The sequence below is a fragment of the Pholcus phalangioides genome, unplaced genomic scaffold, assembly GCF_987345545.1.
Source record: "Pholcus phalangioides strain wild (caught in Gottingen) unplaced genomic scaffold, Ppha-v1.0 ptg000010l_1, whole genome shotgun sequence".
Lineage (NCBI taxonomy): Eukaryota > Metazoa > Arthropoda > Arachnida > Araneae > Pholcidae > Pholcus > Pholcus phalangioides.
The window spans coordinates 13,959,176-13,977,993 of record NW_028301603.1 but is presented as its reverse complement, the minus strand read 5'-3'; the positions used below and the strand labels follow the sequence as shown (position 1 = coordinate 13,977,993).

The 18,818-nt window shown below is 38.6% G+C and overlaps 1 protein-coding gene across 9 annotated transcripts in view; it reads right to left on the bottom strand.

Annotated features, from left to right (window-relative positions):
- Positions 1–18,818, bottom strand: part of LOC149080960 (tyrosine-protein phosphatase Lar-like) — a 745,683-nt gene that overhangs the window by 465,574 nt on the left and 261,291 nt on the right. The gene's annotated exons all lie outside the window — the stretch shown is intronic.

Below are 18,818 nucleotides of genomic sequence, written 5' to 3'. Positions count from 1 at the left end.
AGCGGGACTAATCAGAGCACATCTTTGTAAAAAACAGAAGCTAGAACTGCCGAAAATACGGGTCACGTGATCACCCTAAAAAAGAAATTTCAGTGAGATAAAACCGCGATACATATCCAGCAAACTCCCACCAAATATCGCCAATTCTAGTCTGATATTTCCTATCCATAAGCAGTAATACCACCAAAACTATGTATTATGCTGTCTCATTGGTCCTGGGAATCTGGTCACCATTATCGATGAATTTACGATAAAATACAAATGCAACAACAAGCAAGAAATACCCCCCAACAAGGTGTCTAAGCAAAAAATGTGTCCATACAAAAGATGGATGTCGAAACGTGATCACACGCATTTAAAAAGCACACAAAATGTTAAAGTATTGCAAGAAAAGGCATCTAATGCTTCACAAAGTAATTAACCCCCCCAACAACAAAAAAACCCGATAAACAACACCAAAAATAATTCCACACGCAGCCAACGTCAGGACACGTAACAGCCTTTGAACTCCATCAACCAATAAAAATGACTCTTACGTATAAATGGGACCGGAGGCGAAAAACTTCGGCACAAAACGGCTCTCAAGGAGCGGAGAAGAAAGTAAATTATTATTTAAAAATATATATAATAATAATAAAGAAAGAAAATATCGCTTTAACCAAAGAGACACTTCAGGTTCGCAGTAAATTATTGCAACCAATTTAGCCCCGGCGGGTTAGTGATTAATGTTCACTTGGAAACCTGCTGACTCCAAACACTCATCAAGACTCTCTCTCTCTTGCCCGCTCGGAGGCACCTCTTTCTTTCCAAGATAGTCCCTATAAAAGACCTGCTGAAGACGACGGAGGTGGTGGTGGTGCCTACATTCAAGGATAAATTTTCTCTCGATACGCTGAAGGTGCTCTTGTAAGCGTAAGTGTATATAATCGCTTGGAAACTTTTGTAGGTGCTGTGTGTGTAAAATATGTCCGTCGCAACACGACCATTTATTTGGCTCTTTTAAAACCAGCCGTGGGCGGGGGGGAAAAAGGGCCAGTATGTGAAGGGATTTTTCGTTTAGGGGGTAACCATTAGGTATTTTCCCTAATTGGAAGAAATTTGTGTCTTCGCAAATGACTTTCGAAGAATCAATCGCGGTTGGAAGCTGTGATATAACACGACTGTGGTGAAAGAAAGGGTTTTTTTTTTATTTGAAGCTCAGAGCTGAGGGATAGGTTTTCTCCGGGCAGTCCAAGATCTTGAGAGTGCTGAGTTGTTTGCTTCAGAACTCTCGGATGTCAGATGAAGTTTCAACCTTTTTTCCTGGTCGCGCGCACTGCCTCTGCCCATCATCAAAAGAAGAGCACCCTTAAGGCAAGTTTGACATGCCAATGCATGAAATCAGGATGATTCCAGTGATTTCTCCAGTGCAATTTTTACTAGGTGTTTACTCGGGACGTTGGCTCGTGAGCGCGAAATCGGACACGAGCATCGAGCACTCTGGTTACTTCAGGGAGCACCGTCGTGCTCGCGCGCAACGTAATCAATGTAACGATGCACAGTGTGTGTAAGCGGATACAGACTCCTCGAACGGGGGAAGAAGTCCGCAAAAAGAGGTTTAACTGTATTTTGACTCACGAATATTACGCAGCCGCAATATTAGTCAAGCGACGGAACACCATAAACGTCAGACATGATTTCCTCGGATCTTAACATGATTTCCTCGGATCTTAACATGATTTCCTCGGATCTTAACATGATTTCCTCGGATCTTAACATGATTTCCTCGGATCTTAACATGATTTCCTCGGATCTTAACATGATTTCCTCGGTTCTTAACATAATTTCATTAATAAATACGAACACGGCATGTACAGTCAAACCTCGTTAATGAGTCACTCTTGGGAGAACAAAAATATGATTTAGTCGAGTAACGAGTCATATGATTTATGACTCGTTAAACGGAGTAAGCCCCTCGCTGTGCCAATTCCTGCCCGAGGACTTCCAAAAAGTGACCCGGTACACGGAGCGACTTGTTAACGGGGTGACGCACTAACGAGGTTTGACTGTACCGGTATTTCAAAAATGCACAAAACGGCTGAAGATCAACAAGAATGATCACGAAAGCAGCGAAAATCCAGACAAGAATGATCTCTCTCTCTCTCTCTCCTCCCCAGATGCAAATTGCAAAAACCGTGAGAAAAGGCCTAGAGAGAGAGAGCGATCGAATGATCCTATCGCTCGTCGAAGTAACGTACGCTTTTAGAGGGCGCAATAGTCACATATAACGACGTTTTTTGCAACCATTTTGTTTTTCAGCAGGTGGGAAATCAACGCCGGTAGTAGAACAACGACCTTCGAAGGACAGCAGCTGCTTTTCGCGAAAACTCAGCTCGATACCACTACCACGGTATACAGGTAAAGACAATGAGAATAGGTAATGGGGGTGAAGAAAAGCAAGAACACAAGCTCGTGATGTCTTCGCATTATCCATATAATAGCCGCAGTCGTTCCACCCGTTGCTCTTTTCCCGACAATTACGTACTTCTTACGTACTACGGGAACTTTCCCAACGCGTAATGATGATTCGTGCGCCAATGGCGAAGTCCCAAATGGTAAAAAAAAAGAAAAAAATTGCAGTCCGATTGTGCCGACGTTACGGACTTTGCTATTATCACCGGATGGTATCAATGCAGTTTTCATTTTTTATGAATGCCCTCAGCGGTGCGGCATCCCATTGAAATATGGATCCATTCAACACCAACGACGAGTAATCTGCGGCGTTTACTAACGGGATGCAGCTCTTAGTGAGCAAAACAAACAATGCTTTCACGGAATAGAGCCCGCCGACCCCCCCCCCCCCACTATCATGAGGAAGAGGGTGCACTGACATCCTTGGTCCCTACCCGCAAGCGGCACAAAACTCATTATTATATAGGATGGACATATATTCCGTATTTCACGGGGCATTCTCAATTTTACCGTAATTAGTTATTGCAGTCGAATCCCGTTAAAACGAACTCCAAGAGACCGGAGAAATCACTTCGTTATAACGAGATTTCGTTATAAAGGAATTCCAGGTTTCCGCATTGCTCCTATAAAAACTTACCTCGGGGGACTAGAAAAAGTGTTCCCCTGACTTTTCGTTAAAACGATTTTCGCTATAACGGTATTCGTTAAAACGGGATTTTCACTATAACGGTATTCGTTAAAACGGGATTCGACTGTATTATCAACCGTTATTATGTTACGTATATTATTAATTGTCAAATGAAACCATTCCAACTCTTGTTGTGAAAATGGCGTGTGGTTTCAACGAACTTCAGTGTTTATTCTGTACCGAAAAATCTGGGATTAACCCTTACAGCGGCAATCCGTCGTCCTCCTAACCAGAACATGGCCCGCCACTTTGTCTCAACGACGAGATATAAGCAGGTGGGTCGAAGACCTAGGCGATATTGTAAAACAGCGGCAATCTTGATACATCTCGTCTAACTTGATACGCTTTATTTTGGCAATCCCGAAATATCTCGGGTTCTTTTTAAGCTCTCTCAATCCGGCAACCCTGAACCCACAAATATCGTTTTCTACCGATGACTGTTCTACCCACTCCCCCGGTCCTGTCCATCAATTAGCTTGGCTTTCGTTCAAAGTCTGATAACAGGAGGGGAAGAGGAAGGATACCCCCTTCGGGGTAGTTATACTTAACGTGCAACATAAATTACAGAAAACGATAGTCCCACCCCCCCCCCGCCTTTATTATTATTATTTTGTGTTTGGGGGGGGGGGTCATTTATCAGCTCTGGAACCCCCCCCCCCCCCGCCTTTTCCGATGCCTCTGTAGTCTAGTGCATTGCCCCGGAAAGTGAAAGGACGTGGGTCCGATCAGCACCTCCTAGAGATAGAAGGCCTCCGATGTCTGCTTATGACGTCAGTAAGCAGTCCATTTTCCCTCAGAACATTCAAAGAAAAAAAAAATTCCCTGCTTGTATCATCGCTGTGAGGAAAAGAAATGAACGGGCTCAGAATTGGCGATTTCTCTGCCCCACATCCAATCACTACGCGGTATTTGTGAGCCAATCAGGAAGATTCTACGCCAACACAAGAAGAAACGAAATAGGGATGCTGTGTTTCAAAATGTGGCAAACTTGCTAGGTAGTCTTAATGACGTTTATGGCAAACAGTGCAGAGGCCTTCTACCTCTAGGAGGTACTGGTTCGATTCCCCGCAAGGGCAGTTGAATTTTCTCTCTTTCCAAAAAAATATATACATCTTCACATCAGCCAGCTGTTGATAATCTTCGTAATAGAGATCACATTACATGCATTCATTCAGAACTAATGAAACACGTGATCACAGTTGGGCGCAGTAAAAGAGTATTTCACGACCTCCCACACGCGTTGAATTTTTCATCGCACTCGCAAGAAAAAGTGTCTTCCCACGGACAGAACGCACCATTTAGCACTACTACAGGAAAAAGCTTTCGGGGCACCTTCGATCTCACAGAGTTGAGAAAACACAGAGAGCGAAGTCACTCCCTTTTATCTCAATCTCACTGTGCAAAAAAAAAACAACAAAAACAAAGGAAAAAAAAAAAAACACACAGCTTTAACACTCTCCATGTACACTCGATGGACGTGTGCGCGGAGGAGAAACGGGCACAGGAATACTCTTTTATCATATTTAAGGCAATCTTCACCACCACAGGCATCGCCTAAGTTTTCTCCTATCTCTTTTAGCAACGTAGCAAACACGGCCGGAGATAAGGCAGAGAATGCTGTAGAGCTCCCCCACCCCCACCTCCTCCTCTTCTTCCACCCGCAACCCTCGAAGTATATCTCCAGAGACACTTACATTCGACTCTACGCGTGAACCTAACCCTGGAGATATAGAAGTTTGCCTTCTCTCAGAGCAAAACAAAGAGTGTTCCTAAAGAAATGAGAGAGTGGTATCGACATCGGTTGGGGAATTGATCGTAAGAGGTTAATGATCCGTAGCGTATTATTATTATTATTATTATTATCCGATAGAACATCCATTTAAGATTGGAAATCTATGAGAAAACTCGCGAAATGTGATCATGAAATTCGCAAACTGGTCGTCCGCATTAATTTCTTAGGCCTGGACCTGAGAAAAGACTTATTCGAGTCTGAAAAGTCCATGAGAAAATTTACAAGATGCTGAACCGCATTGGGGCCCGCTTAAGTGCTGCTCTAAAACTGTGCCGCATGTCCCACAAGGTGTCTCTACATGTGTCGAGGGTCACTTAAGTGATCTGCGAATGTGCCACGGGGGCCAAATTGAGATACCTGAAAATGCACCGCGGCCCGCTTGAATGGTCTGGAATTGTTCCACGGGCCACTTAAGCGATCTATAAATGTGCCGCTTTGTTCATTTTTACGAAATCAGGTTTGAGTGGGCAAGCCACATCAGATAACCCCCGTGGCCACATTTGGTCCGTGGGCCTTCCATATATAGCTTAGAGCAGTGATTCCTGACGTGGGCGTTAAAGCCCCCTGATCCCCGTTGTGGCCTTGTATTTGCATTGATATTCGTGGATCTGTGTCTAAATTTTCATCAGCTTTTACTTTTTCGGTCTGGACTTGAAAGGGGAGACGGATTCGTGAAACGTACGAAATGTTTCTGAAGTTCAAACACTGGTAGCAAAGTGGTCGCAAGTCCTTTCTTATCGCCGCTGCGCGGTCGTGTGGTCACTGTGCCGGACTCGCAGGATCCGGGTTCAAACCAGCACCTCCTAGAGATGGAAGACCTCCGCATGGGTTGCCAAGTTCATATGCAACGTCATTAAGACTACCTTGCAAGTTTGCTACGTTTGAACCACAGCATCCTATTTCGTTTCTTCTTATTTTGGCGTAGAATCTTCCTGGTTGGCTTACAAATACCGCATAGTGATTGGATGTAGGGCATGGAAATCGCCAATTCTGAGCCCGATCATTTCTTTTCCGCACAACGATGATACTCTGGCACAAGCAGAGGAATTTTTTACCCCCTGAATATTCTGAGGGAAAATGGACTAGTTGCTGACGTCACGAGCAACGTGCAGAGGCCTTCTATCTCTAGTAGGTGCCGGTTCAAACCCCGCGACGGCACAGTTGGTGGTCAGCTGAGATTGGTTTTGTGTGGTTCCCAACTTGGAGCCTTTCTCCCAGTTAGCCTGCCACAGAGAGCTACAGGCCTACAACGGTACAAATATTGAATCACTGCACACACACATAGTACTGTAGATACGCCCTCAAACTATTACTTACACATGCACACTTCCGTCGCAACTCGTTCGGTAGCGAATTGCTCGTGGCGACAGACCGGAGTTATGTTGTGCTCGGTTTGAAAGAAAGAGCCTTTACTACTCAGGTCTGGACCAAACGAGTTTTATTTAAGGCTTAGTTCACGAGAAAATTCCTAAAATGCTTTTAAAATTCGAATAGCCGTTGGCCTTTATTTTCAGGGGGGGGGGGGGTTTGGACTTCATCAAGACTACTACTACTACTACTTAGCCGAACATGAACCTTGTACATACTGACCAGGAAATGGTTCAAAGGTGTCAAAAAATGATGAAAAAAAATTAAATACATTCGTCTCATCCAGAAACACATAAAAACGCAAAAAAATGCAATTATTAAAGCTACAAAAATTATTAAAAAATGGCAACAGCTGCCTACTCATCATCTCTCGCGCCTTTTTTTTTGGCGATGTTTTTCAACCATATATCTTTGAGAGCAATACGGGAATTCGGGATTTCAAATACGAGACATCACCAATCATCGCCAAAAATGATGCCAAAAGTACACAAAGTTGCCAAAACATACTGCTAAAATCACAGAAAGCTCACGAATGGCGCGAAATTAAGCACGACTTGAAATTGCGGTGGATTGAAATAAATTCCACGAAATAAAACGTTCACTGCACTTAATATCAGCGATCAATATTCTTATTAGTATTTGTAATGATAAAATATAATTTGTTAGTTAAAAACAATTTCAAACGCTTATTATAATAAAGAATGAAAACTCAAGTAATTGATTTGTTTAAAAAAACGGGAAAAACCGGGACACTTTTGCAAAAAAAAAGTCGCGACTGCCACAAAAGCAGAAAAAACCGAGACTGTCCCGGGAAATACGGGACGTATGGTCACGCCTAGATATATCTTAAAATAATTATATTCTTTTTCAAATATTGCAGAATGGTCCTCAAGTTCATGGACTGGTATCCAATTATCATCAGACATTATTTTCTAGGTCTGGTCCTGAGGAAAGACTTCTTCAAATGAAGCTTCTTCTTGAGCTTTTACTTTTCAGGTCTGGATCTAAAGGAATACTGAGGAAAACAATATACAGTCGGTCCCGCTTATAACGTCCCCACTTACAACGGTTCTCCCGTTTAGTACGACTTATTTTCGTGGTCCTATATATAACTCTAACAAATTTTCATCAAGATTTCCCGTTTGAAGAATTTTCTCGCTTACAACGTTTTCTCATGACGATTTTTTTTTTTTTGAGAAACTTTATAAGCGGGATCCACTGTACATGGGGAAAACTAGCTATACGTCAAAACTTTCATCTCTGCTTCCACTGGTACTCGAACCCAAATCCCTCCTACACCGGACGAGTGTTCTGTTCTACCTCCAAGATGAATAAATGAATGAACGCCACTGGACTTATCCCGTTGCCGAGATGTCTTCCAGTCCAGCTTCGCGGCAGGGTCCGGAACAAACTCTACCTCTAAGCCAGCGGTTGCCAACCGGTGGTCCGTGTGCACCTCTCAGTGGGCTCGAGGAAAATAAAATTAATCAGCAAATCTGATAGATAAGTAAATAAGAGAGGCCTATACATGGTTCTGCCATAGAAAGTTTGTACAAAGAAAGGGCTCTTCGAGTCAAACAGGGCTCCCGCCAGGGAGTGGGGGGGGGATTCCTCTCGTTGTAGCGAATATCGTTGCAGCGAGGTTTCACCGTATTCCCGAAATTCGAAAAAAAATGGTTGCCGTATAATTTTCTTCTGGACCTAAAAAAACAAAACCCACGAAGTCCACGAGAGATTCTGCAAACGCCTAAATGGTCATCACGAGTAGTCATCTTTTTCAAGTCCTGGACGTACGGAAGATGGCGAGAACCAAAGGGAAGATAATGAACTGCCAAAACGTTGTTGTTGTCTCCTATTCAAAGAAGAAACGAAGCCAACCACCACCACCATGACCATAATCATCATCATCATGACCGTTATCGGTCTTTAACTAGGAAAGCGTGACCAGCGTTAATGACCAGATCATTAAGATTCACGAAAGACACGACGCCGAAGTGAATCTCCCTCTCTCATTCTCTCGGGTTCATCAAGCTTTCTTGGCTGGATGGATGGAGGTTACAGTGGGGGAAGGGGGGTGGTCCCAGACGTTTTGATTGCAGCGAATGAATTGCGAGATGAGGGCGAGAAAAACCGGGTCAGTGACCAACCAAGCCAAGTTTACGGATAACAGCCTTCCCGTAACAATCGCCAGATTGATCCGAAAAATTTGCATCAGCTGCGAGCTTAAAGACGAGACCGCACCGAAATATTACGTTCAGGGGGGAAAGACAAACACCCTAGGCTTTGGTTCTTAGACTTATCCGCTTTGTTATTATAGCTAGCGCCAAATCAATTAGAATTAGGTCCACGAACTCGTAACACGCGGTAAATCTTTAGGCCTGGGTGTGAGGGGCCGTTCAAGTATTACGTAAGCAAAGTTTTGGTCATTCATGACCCAACGCCCCTCTTTTCAGCAAAATTTCGTCATCAGTTCTGCCCCTCTGAAACCTAACGCATATTGGTGGGACCAGAGACGTACACAGGTGGAGGGGGGGGCATAGGGGGGGGGGCTCGTGTCCCCCCCCCCATCCCACGATCAAAAATTTATTTTTTTAATTGAAATTTCGGAAGAAAACACCTTTATATGTTATTATGATCAATTTCTGTTAATTTCAATTATTTAAAGGCTATGAACTCAAAATTTATCTTAACCCACCCTATAGGCCATATAATGATAAATCGCATAAAGGTCCTTTGGCCCACGGACAAATATGGCCCTAGGGGTTATCTGATGGGGCCTGCCCTCCTCAAACCTAATTTTGTAAAAAATGAACTAAGCGGCACATTTACAGATCGCTTAAGTGTCCCGTGGTGGAATTCCAGAACATTTAAGCGGCCCGTTGGCACATTTTCAGATCACTTAAATGACCCGTGACACATTTAGAGATACCTTGAGTGACATGTGACGTAGTTTTAGAGCACTTAAGCGGCCCCCAGTGCGGTTCTACATCACTCAAGTTACCCGCGGCACATTCTCAGATTACTTAACTGATCCGCGGCATAGTTAACGGATCACTTGAATGGCGCGTGGCGCAGTTCCAGAGCACTTAAGCGGCCCGGACCATTTCCAGCTCACTTGGATCCGCGAAACATTTAGAGATCACTAAAGGGGCTTTGTAGGGCACATGTCAATAGGAGGGGGAATGTTACTTCAAGTGCCCACAAACTGTCGAAAGGTTTTTCTCGTTTTCAACTCACCGAGTAAGATGCCATTAAGAATATTTCGTATTTTCATAAAGGGTGGTTGATGACGTAAGCATCATCCAAACCCCCCCCCGTCATCAAAAGTCAGTAAATCGGAAACCCCCTCCCCATCCCCTCCATCGATGATGACGTAATACTTGAACGGCTTCTAATCTAGCGGTCTTGAACTTCCGTCCCGCGGGCCAAATGTGGCCCAGTCAAAGGATTACGGTCCATGTCCTAATACGGTCCACGAAAGGTGTTACGTGTGCATTTCGATACTTTTTCTACCGTAACACAACAAATAGCTAGGCTGACTGTAAATCGTTTATAAAAATACGGAAAATTGGAAATCGGGATCCATACGGGGCGACATCAAATTATAGCCAGAAAAATTGTCAAATGCAAGTAATTGTGTCAATTATAGCCAAAAAATATTGTCGGGGCAAGAAAAAGTTGCCAGTTACGCGAAAAAAATTTTCAAAAACAAGTAAAATTGCCAATTACAACTAAAAAATTGCCAAATGCCAATACAGTTGCCACTTACATAACAAAAAATTTTGAGTGTTCAAAAACTTGATAGTTACAGCTAAAAAAAATGGCAAAAGGTACGTAAAAGTGTCGAATGGAGAGAAAAAACAATTAAAGACAAGTGAAGTTGTCAATTACAGCCAAAAAAATTCATAGTCGTTCTGAATGGTCTTTCGAAATCCATTGTTGCATTAAAACGACACTGTACAGGATCATTTTAATTTCGAACTTTTTTCTTCAAGGTTCATCACTGTTAATCACCTATTTTCCACTGTCTATTGTTACTTTCGAATAGTTTGGAGCCCCCCATTGTTGCTTTGGACTAGTTTCAGAGATTCCTTGTCGTTTTGGACTAGTTTGTGGGAGTCGCTTTTAACGACTTTCGGGACCCATTGTTGCCGCTGTGATGGTCGAGTGGTCATAGTGACGGACTCGCGTCGCGAGGACCCGGGTTCGAAACCCCCCTGTCGCCACAATGGTGGTCGACTGAAGTTGGTTTTCTGTGGTTCCCAACTTCAAGGCGCGAATGCGAGCCGATCTCCCCTTTAAAAAGTCTCGCCACAGAGCTACAAACATTAAAAAGGATATTCAATCATAACACATTACTCACTTCTGAAACATAGATGGCAGCACTGAAAAATCAAACAACACTACGTATGCGCTCAGACTGTTAGGTAGACACACAGTTACACTTGCGGCACAACTCACTAGGTAGTAAATCGCCCATACATGGTGATAGACCTGAGTTGTGCTCGGTTTGAAAGAAAGAAAGAAAGCACCCATTGTTGGTTTTAACGAATTGCAAAATCCTTCAAGGTTTTGGAGACAATAGACATTGTCGATTACAGAAGAAAAAAAAACAATTAAAAACAACTAAAGTTGCCGATTACAGCTAAAAAAATTCAATATCGTTCTGAATGGTTTTTCAGAATCCACTGTTGCATTAAACGACTGTACAAGATCACTTTAATTTCGAACTTTTTTCTTCACGGTTCATCACTGTTAACCATCCACTTTCCATTGTTGCTTTCGACTAGTTTAGAGCCCAATTGTAGCTTTGGACTAGCTTGTGGGAGTCGATTTTGACCACTTTTCAGGACCCATTGTTGATTTTAACGTATTGCAAAATCCTTCAAGGTTTTGAAGACAATAGACAGCAATTGTTATTTTGAACAACTTCCGAGATCTATTACTTCCAATGTTGAAAGAGGCAACCAAAATACTATACGGTCATTAAATAATATTTAATACCGCACAATGTTCTTCCTGGACGACTCAAATTAGCCGGGACTTCAAAGTTCCACCGTCCCGGTAAAAAAAAAACGGGACATCTCTTCACACCCCCCCCCCCCAACACAGGAGTCACTTTTAATATAAACCCAAATCACAAAAAAAAAAGCGCATCGTCAGTTAATTCAAAAATTCCACATTATTTCAACATCAATAAATCCTAGTCCTTCCATAAAACTAAACAAATCCACAAAATTCACTAAAATAACAAAAAAGTTTATATCGGGGGGAAACATGGAGACGAAAAAAAACCGTATTATTTCCGTTTTCCAAAGTGGCAACATCTTTCTCCGGGGGGTTGAATTGCAAATTTGTTTCGGGAATTTTAACAAAATAAAATACGTATAAAAAAATTCAACCGAACAACACGTTAAAATAAAATAATAATAAATGGGCAAAACATGATCGGTAAAAACGCCTCATGTTGAAAAAAAAAAAATTGGTCGCCATCTTGTTTTTCATTTTTTTCACGTCGAACAAACGTCGAATCTCATTCTTTTTCCGTCGATACATGAATTATTTACGAACTTCACGACAGGAAGGAAGAAAAAAACAAAACAAATTTTTTGAGGTTATTTTGTGGAAAATTGAATCGACTTCGTTATTATGGTCCCGAAACGAATTGGATCTAACAAAGAAATGGCTGCGCTCCAGCAAACAATGGGAACATTGTTGGAATTATCCAACTGCGCCTGTGGACGCCGTGTTGAATATTAATTACGTAAAATGAAAAATTACTGATTGAATTCATATCAAGGTAGTGGAATTCCGAATAAATATGATAATAAATAATAAAACAATTTGATTTTATTGTATATTGATTCAAAAATCGCATTGTTATGAGTGATTTTTTGATTATTTTTCACAATTATTGATGTAGGATTTTTTTCTATAAAACTATTATTTATCGTTTAAAAAATTTTTAGGTTATTTTTTCTGGAAAATTGTATCGAATGGCTGCGTTTGAGTAAACAATGGGATCATTGTTGGAATTATCTAGCTCTCTATGGATGTCGTGTTGAATATTAATTATATAATTCAAAAAATTATTAATTGGATTCATATCAAGCAGTGGAATTCCGAATAAATATGATATTAAAACAATTTGATAATATTGTATTTTAATTTAAAAATCCATATTGTTATATATGAACGGTTTTTGATTATTTTTGACATTTATTGTTGCCGGATTTTCTGAAAACTAGTTGTTCACATCATTGAACACTTTTTTAGGTTATTTTTCTCGAAAATTGAATCGAATGGCTGCGTTCGAACAATGGGACCATTGTTTGAATTATCTAGCTCTCTGTGGACGTCGTGATGAAAGGAAAATCGTAATTTATTTTTTATTTGAACAACACTTAAAATCTCTCTCTCATTTTACTTTAAAAAGTCATAAAACAATGCGATATTTTTGATCATTTTCGAAATTCATTGTTGTAGGATTATCTGAAAAACTGGTTGGGCATCATTTAAAATTTTCGACTAATAACGAAATTTCAAATTTAAAATGTTCATAATAACGAAATCGACTCAATTTTCGAGAAAAATAAAGTCGATTTCGTTATTATGATCAGAAACGAACGAGTCTTCAACAAACATAAGTGAACAATGGGAACATTGTTGGGATGTAAAGAAGGCTCTCTCTGTGGACGTTGTGTCAATATCAATTATTAAATACGAACAATATTCGAATTCATAGCAAGTATTAGGAATAAAAAATTTATTTAACACAATTAGATTTTTATTTAAATAATACTTATAACTGTTGTTTCAATTTCAAAATTACATTTGTTACAAGGTTTTTGATCATTTTCCAAATTATTGTTGCAAGTTTTTCTGAAATACTGTTGCTGATCATCATTAAAAAAAAATTAAGGTTACTGTATTTTTCTGGAGACTTAGTTATTACGGTCCGAAACGAATTGGATCCAACAAAGTGATCCAACAGCAGCAAACAATAGGGACATTGTTGGAATAACCAGCTCTGTGGATATCGTGTTGTGGACATTAATCAAGTAATATGAAAAGTAATAGATTGGATTTTTTTCATGTTCGGAATGAAAATCATATTGGTGTAATTTAATGTTTATGTAAATAATACTTATAATCATATTTTGAACGGTTTTTAATTATTTTCGAAATTTATTGTTGTGGGATTCTCTAAAAACAGTTTATGGTCATCATTTTGAAATTTTATAATTTCAGAACTAATTTCGGGGCGCGGGAGAGCCACGAGCAGGGGTGGCCAACTTCTTTCTGTTCGCGGGCCAACATAATGGTCAGCTATAGCGTCGCGGGCCGCATCAGTGGTGCAACTTCGGTGTATAGGCCTCCCCATTAATAATTTAATTAATTAGTTAGTTATTAAATTAATTTCGTAACTGGAAATAAGTTTATAAGCAGTTTGTTAACCAAGAAATCTGCCGTTTGGAACCGGTAATAATCACAAATTTAATTTTTTCCACGGTACTTTTGGCGAGCCTCACGAAATCACTTCACGGACCAGCTTTTGGCCAACCCTGGCCATGAGCATTCAAGGGCCCCACCCCCCTCATGGAAAGGATAAAATGTTAACATATAACTGCTGCAATGAACGAGATGGGCCCATTTTAATTTTTAACATTTTTGAAGGTTCGTGACTCTGAATCACCTACTTTCACTGTCTGTTGTTGCTTTTGACTAGTTTCAGATACCCATTGTTGTTTTGGACAAGTTTCGGAGACCTATTGTTGCTTTGAACGAATTTCAAACCTAATTGTTGCTTTGAACGAATTTCAAACCTAATTGTAGCTTTGAACGAATTTCAAACCTAATTGTTGCTTTGAACGAATTTCAAACCTAATTGTAGCTTTGAGCGATTTTCAAACCTAATTGTTGCCTTGAACGACTTTCAAACCTAATTGTTGCTTTCAGTGACTTTCAACGACCATTGTTACTTCTGATTTTCAAAACCTTTTGTTTCTATGGTTGACTTTGGAGCGCAATTACGATAAAAAATTTAAATCCAAACTCCGGATTTTTGCCTCCCACGGCAACGATACCTACGTCTTAACCTTTGATTAGTCCACACACAAAATTTGTTGTAGCTCTGAATGATTTTCAAGACCCATTGTTGCTCTGAATGGTTTTTTGGATCCATTGTTGCATTCAGCGATCGTAAAGGCCCATTTAAATTTTGAAGATTTTTCAATGGGTATATGACTTTGAATTACCTACTTTCACTGTGTCCATTCTTAATTTTGACCATTTGAGAGATATTTTGTTGTTTGAGACAAGTTTCGGAGACCCATTGTCACTTTGAACGAATTCAAGATCCATTGTTGTAGCGGATTTTAAAACACTTTTTGGCTTAGGAGACGTAATTATAGAGCGATTGCTGCTTGTGACTAGTTTCAGAGACCCATTGCTGCTATGAACGACTTACTAAACCCATTGTTTTTCGAACAAATTTCGAGATCTATTGTGGCTTCTAATTTAGAAACCCTTTTATTGCTTTGGCGAGTTTAGAGAGCGATGATAACAATGAAAAAACAAGATCTAAGCTCCGGGTTCACAAAATTTATTGTTGTTTTCAAGGATTTCTGAGATCCCATCGTTTTTCCGGATAGGTATCTGGATCAATTTTTGCATTGAACGGCCGTGATGGCCCATTTTAATGTGCAGAATTTTTCAAGATTAGTGACTTCGAATCATCTGTTCTCACTGTGCATTGTTGCTTTCGATTAGTTTCAGAGTCCGATCGTTGCTTTGAATGATTTTCGAGATTCATTGTTGCTTATAACAAATCCCAAAGCCCTATGTTGTTTTGGGCGACTTTGGAAATCAATTGTTGCTCTGAATTTTTGAGCTTTAGGTTTACGCTAAAATAACCATTGTTGTTACTTTCAAGGGCCGCCAATAGCTTATTGAGATTATTCAATCGAATCAAAATACCATGTCACCCATTGTTATATATGTTCAAAAAACCATTATTGCAGTGTAGAATTCGAAAATAAAAACCAACCAATTGTTGAGAATATGCACCGTTGATGAAACGTTAGCTAATTCAAATTAATCGATGAACAAATCTCCAAAATCATTTATCGAAACTGTACACCAAAATAAATTGTTGCGCTGATTAAAAATAATTCATTGTCATTTCAGAGAAACATTGAAATTTTCGGTACCTCAACAAAAATCATTAGTTTACATTTCCGTCAATAGGAATAATTAATACATTGTTACGTCAATACAAAAATTAAATTCATTGTTACTCCGGGAAAAAATCTGAAAATAAAACGGATGCGAACAATAACGAAACCCACTGTTAACCAGAAAACATTACGATCTTCAAAATCCGTTGTTGAATTATATATATTATTTCAATGCATATTTAATATCAAATAATTTCCACCACAACGCCGGTCAATAATCGACACACAAAAAAAAAACAATCCACAACAATAACCTCAAGGATTCAATAAACTCTACAACAAACAAGGTTATGTTTTTGTAAACAATGAACGCCGCATCACAAAGATATCTAGTCAGAATATCGCGAGATATTTATCTTATTCTACTTAACAGTTTCCTTATTATTATCAAACACATTAGGAAGATCAACAATGAACTGATCAACACAAGAGAAAAAGAAAATCATCTTATCGGTCGAATCCATTTTAACCCAAGCATGTGATAAACAATATCAAAATTCTAGAAAGTTCCACGATAAAAAGGCAACAGTATAAAAATGTAAATAATTGTAATAAAAGTCTAACAATCAAAATTATGAAAATAATTGAGTAAAATCAATAAATATTCAATTTTAAAATACAGAGGAATCCCGTTTTAACGAACACTTTTCTAATCGCCCAGATAAGTTTACATAGGAATAATGCAAAAACCCTGGAATTCGTTTATAACGAATATGCGTTATTAAGAAATGATTTCTCCGGTCTCTTGGATCTCGTTATAACGGGTTTCGACTGTATTACGATCAGCATTTCCCTTATTAGTAGTCTGTTCCTTCCAAACAGAAAATGCAGCTCCAATTATCGTCCAAATATTGACAATGGGTCGACAATACAAAACAATAATGATATATAAAACTGGGTAAGTTCTTTTTTTTTAGTATAGTCGAATCCCGTTTTAACGAATGTCGTTGTAGCGAAAATCTCGTTTTAACGAACACTTTTTCTAATCCTCCAGATAAGTTTATATAGGAAAAATGCAGAAAACCTGCAATTCCTTTAATAACGAAATTTCGGTATAACGTGATTTATCGGTCTCTCGGAGTTCGTTATAACGGGATTCGACTGTATTAGTGATTTTTATAATACAAATGAAAGCATTAATTACAAAAATTATCAATCAAAATATCATTCGCGTTACTTTTAGTACGTTTCGATCTTTCCCCACGGGAGATAATTTTTTGAAATTTTAAGCACTCAAATTATTAATTATTATTACTTGTTTTCAACGTTATCCCAATTAAAAACAACAATTGCGATCACTAAACATGCGAAGGTTTACCAAAAAATACGTACTAAATGGGATCTAAAATCGGCAATAAATTTATTTTCAAAATATTTCTGGATATCTTTCGCCATTTTGCCTTAAATCCGTGTTTTTCAAAGTGTACAATATCGAAACCCCCCCCCCCCTCCAGGGGATAATAGAATTGTCCAGGGCGGCTACAACAATAGCATAAGCTCCTATGTGTTAGCTTGAGCCGGGCGCGATGAGTGAAAAAGAAATTCTGAAGGGGGAGATAGGAACAAAAAGTTTGGGAAACTGCCTTGAATTATAGTTGAATCCCGTTATAACGAACTCCAAGAGAGACCGGAGAAATCACTTCCTTATAACGAAATTTCGTTATATATTCGTTAATTCCAGGGTTTTTTTTTGCATTGTTCCCAAATGAACTTATCTGAGGGATAAGAAAACTGTTTGTTAAAAAGAGATTTCCGCTATAACGCTATTCGTTGAAACGGGATTCAACTGCATATAAATAAAATCAGAATAATGAAGTAAAATCAATAAATACAGTCGAATCCCTTTTTAACGAATTCCGTTATAGCGAAAACAAATCTCGTTTTAACGACCACTTTTTCTAATCCCTCAGATAGGTGCAAATAGGAACAATGCGAAAACCTGGAATTACTTTATAATTAAATTTCGTTATAACAAAGTGATTTCTCCAGTCTCATGGAGTTCGTTACAACGGGATTTCACTGTATTTCATTTTAAAGTATTGTAATAAATATTTTCTTTCTTAGTCTCAATTTTTTTTAAACCGAAAATGAAGCTCCAATTGTCGTCCAAACATTCACAACAATGAATTACTCCTACGGGGAAAATGTCGGTTCATATTCAGGATAATTTCATCTTTTCTAATATATGCAATTTTGATTACACTTGAAAGGTACAGTCGAATCCTGTTTTAACGTATACCGTTATAATGAAAATCTCGTTTTAACGAACACTTTTCAAATCCCCGAGATAGGTTTACATGGGAACAATGCAATAAGCTGGAATTCCATTGTAACGAAATTTCGTTATAACGAAGTGATTTCTCCGGTCTCTTGGAGTTCGTTATAGCGGGATTCGACTGTATTAATGACAAAAAATTATTAGTCAAAATATTTTACTGTGTTTTCCGATATTTCATACGGAAAATATTGTTAGAAACTTATTAAGAAAACAATTAACACTATTTATTTTTAACTTTATCACCATTATAAACAATAATTGCGATTATTAAACACTCAATTATTATCAAAAATGGTGTTCCGAAATAACTTCATGGAGTCTACAAGCAATAAATTGCATTTATTTTTGAATTATTTCTGGATATATTTTATTTCGCCTTTAATTTATAAAAATTTATATAGCTATTTACATTATTAAAATAATAATCTTAGGATATCGTTTTTTAACATTGTTATGTTTAACACGTATTACTTTAACAACTATTTACGAATGCTAATTGCACTTCGGATAGAAAATTCAAAATTTCTAATTTAATTAAAATGCTATTCGAATGAGCTTTTAGATTAGTTTTGACATATTATACGTACAATAATTATAGGAATTTCAATTATGCACATAATTTCATTAATATCATTATTTTTCAAATTTACAGTCACTAAAATCAACAATCGCGGCTGCAAACATGGGATTATCAACAATGGTTTCCTAAAATTGTTACTTCTCAACATTTATAATTTTCAACAATTATTTATTATTTTCAACAATTATTTATTATTTTCAACAATTATTTATAATTTTCAACAATTTTTGTTGTGTTTTTATGCTTTATAAAAGAATGTCAATTCCAATTAAAAATTCAATATTTTTAAATTTTATCAAAATGGCGTGCGAATTAGCTTTTACAAGTTTCGATATTTCATAAGGAAAATAATCTTCCGGATATTAATTATGCAAATCATTGATTATTATTCATTTTTCGAATTCACCGCAACAAAAAAAACA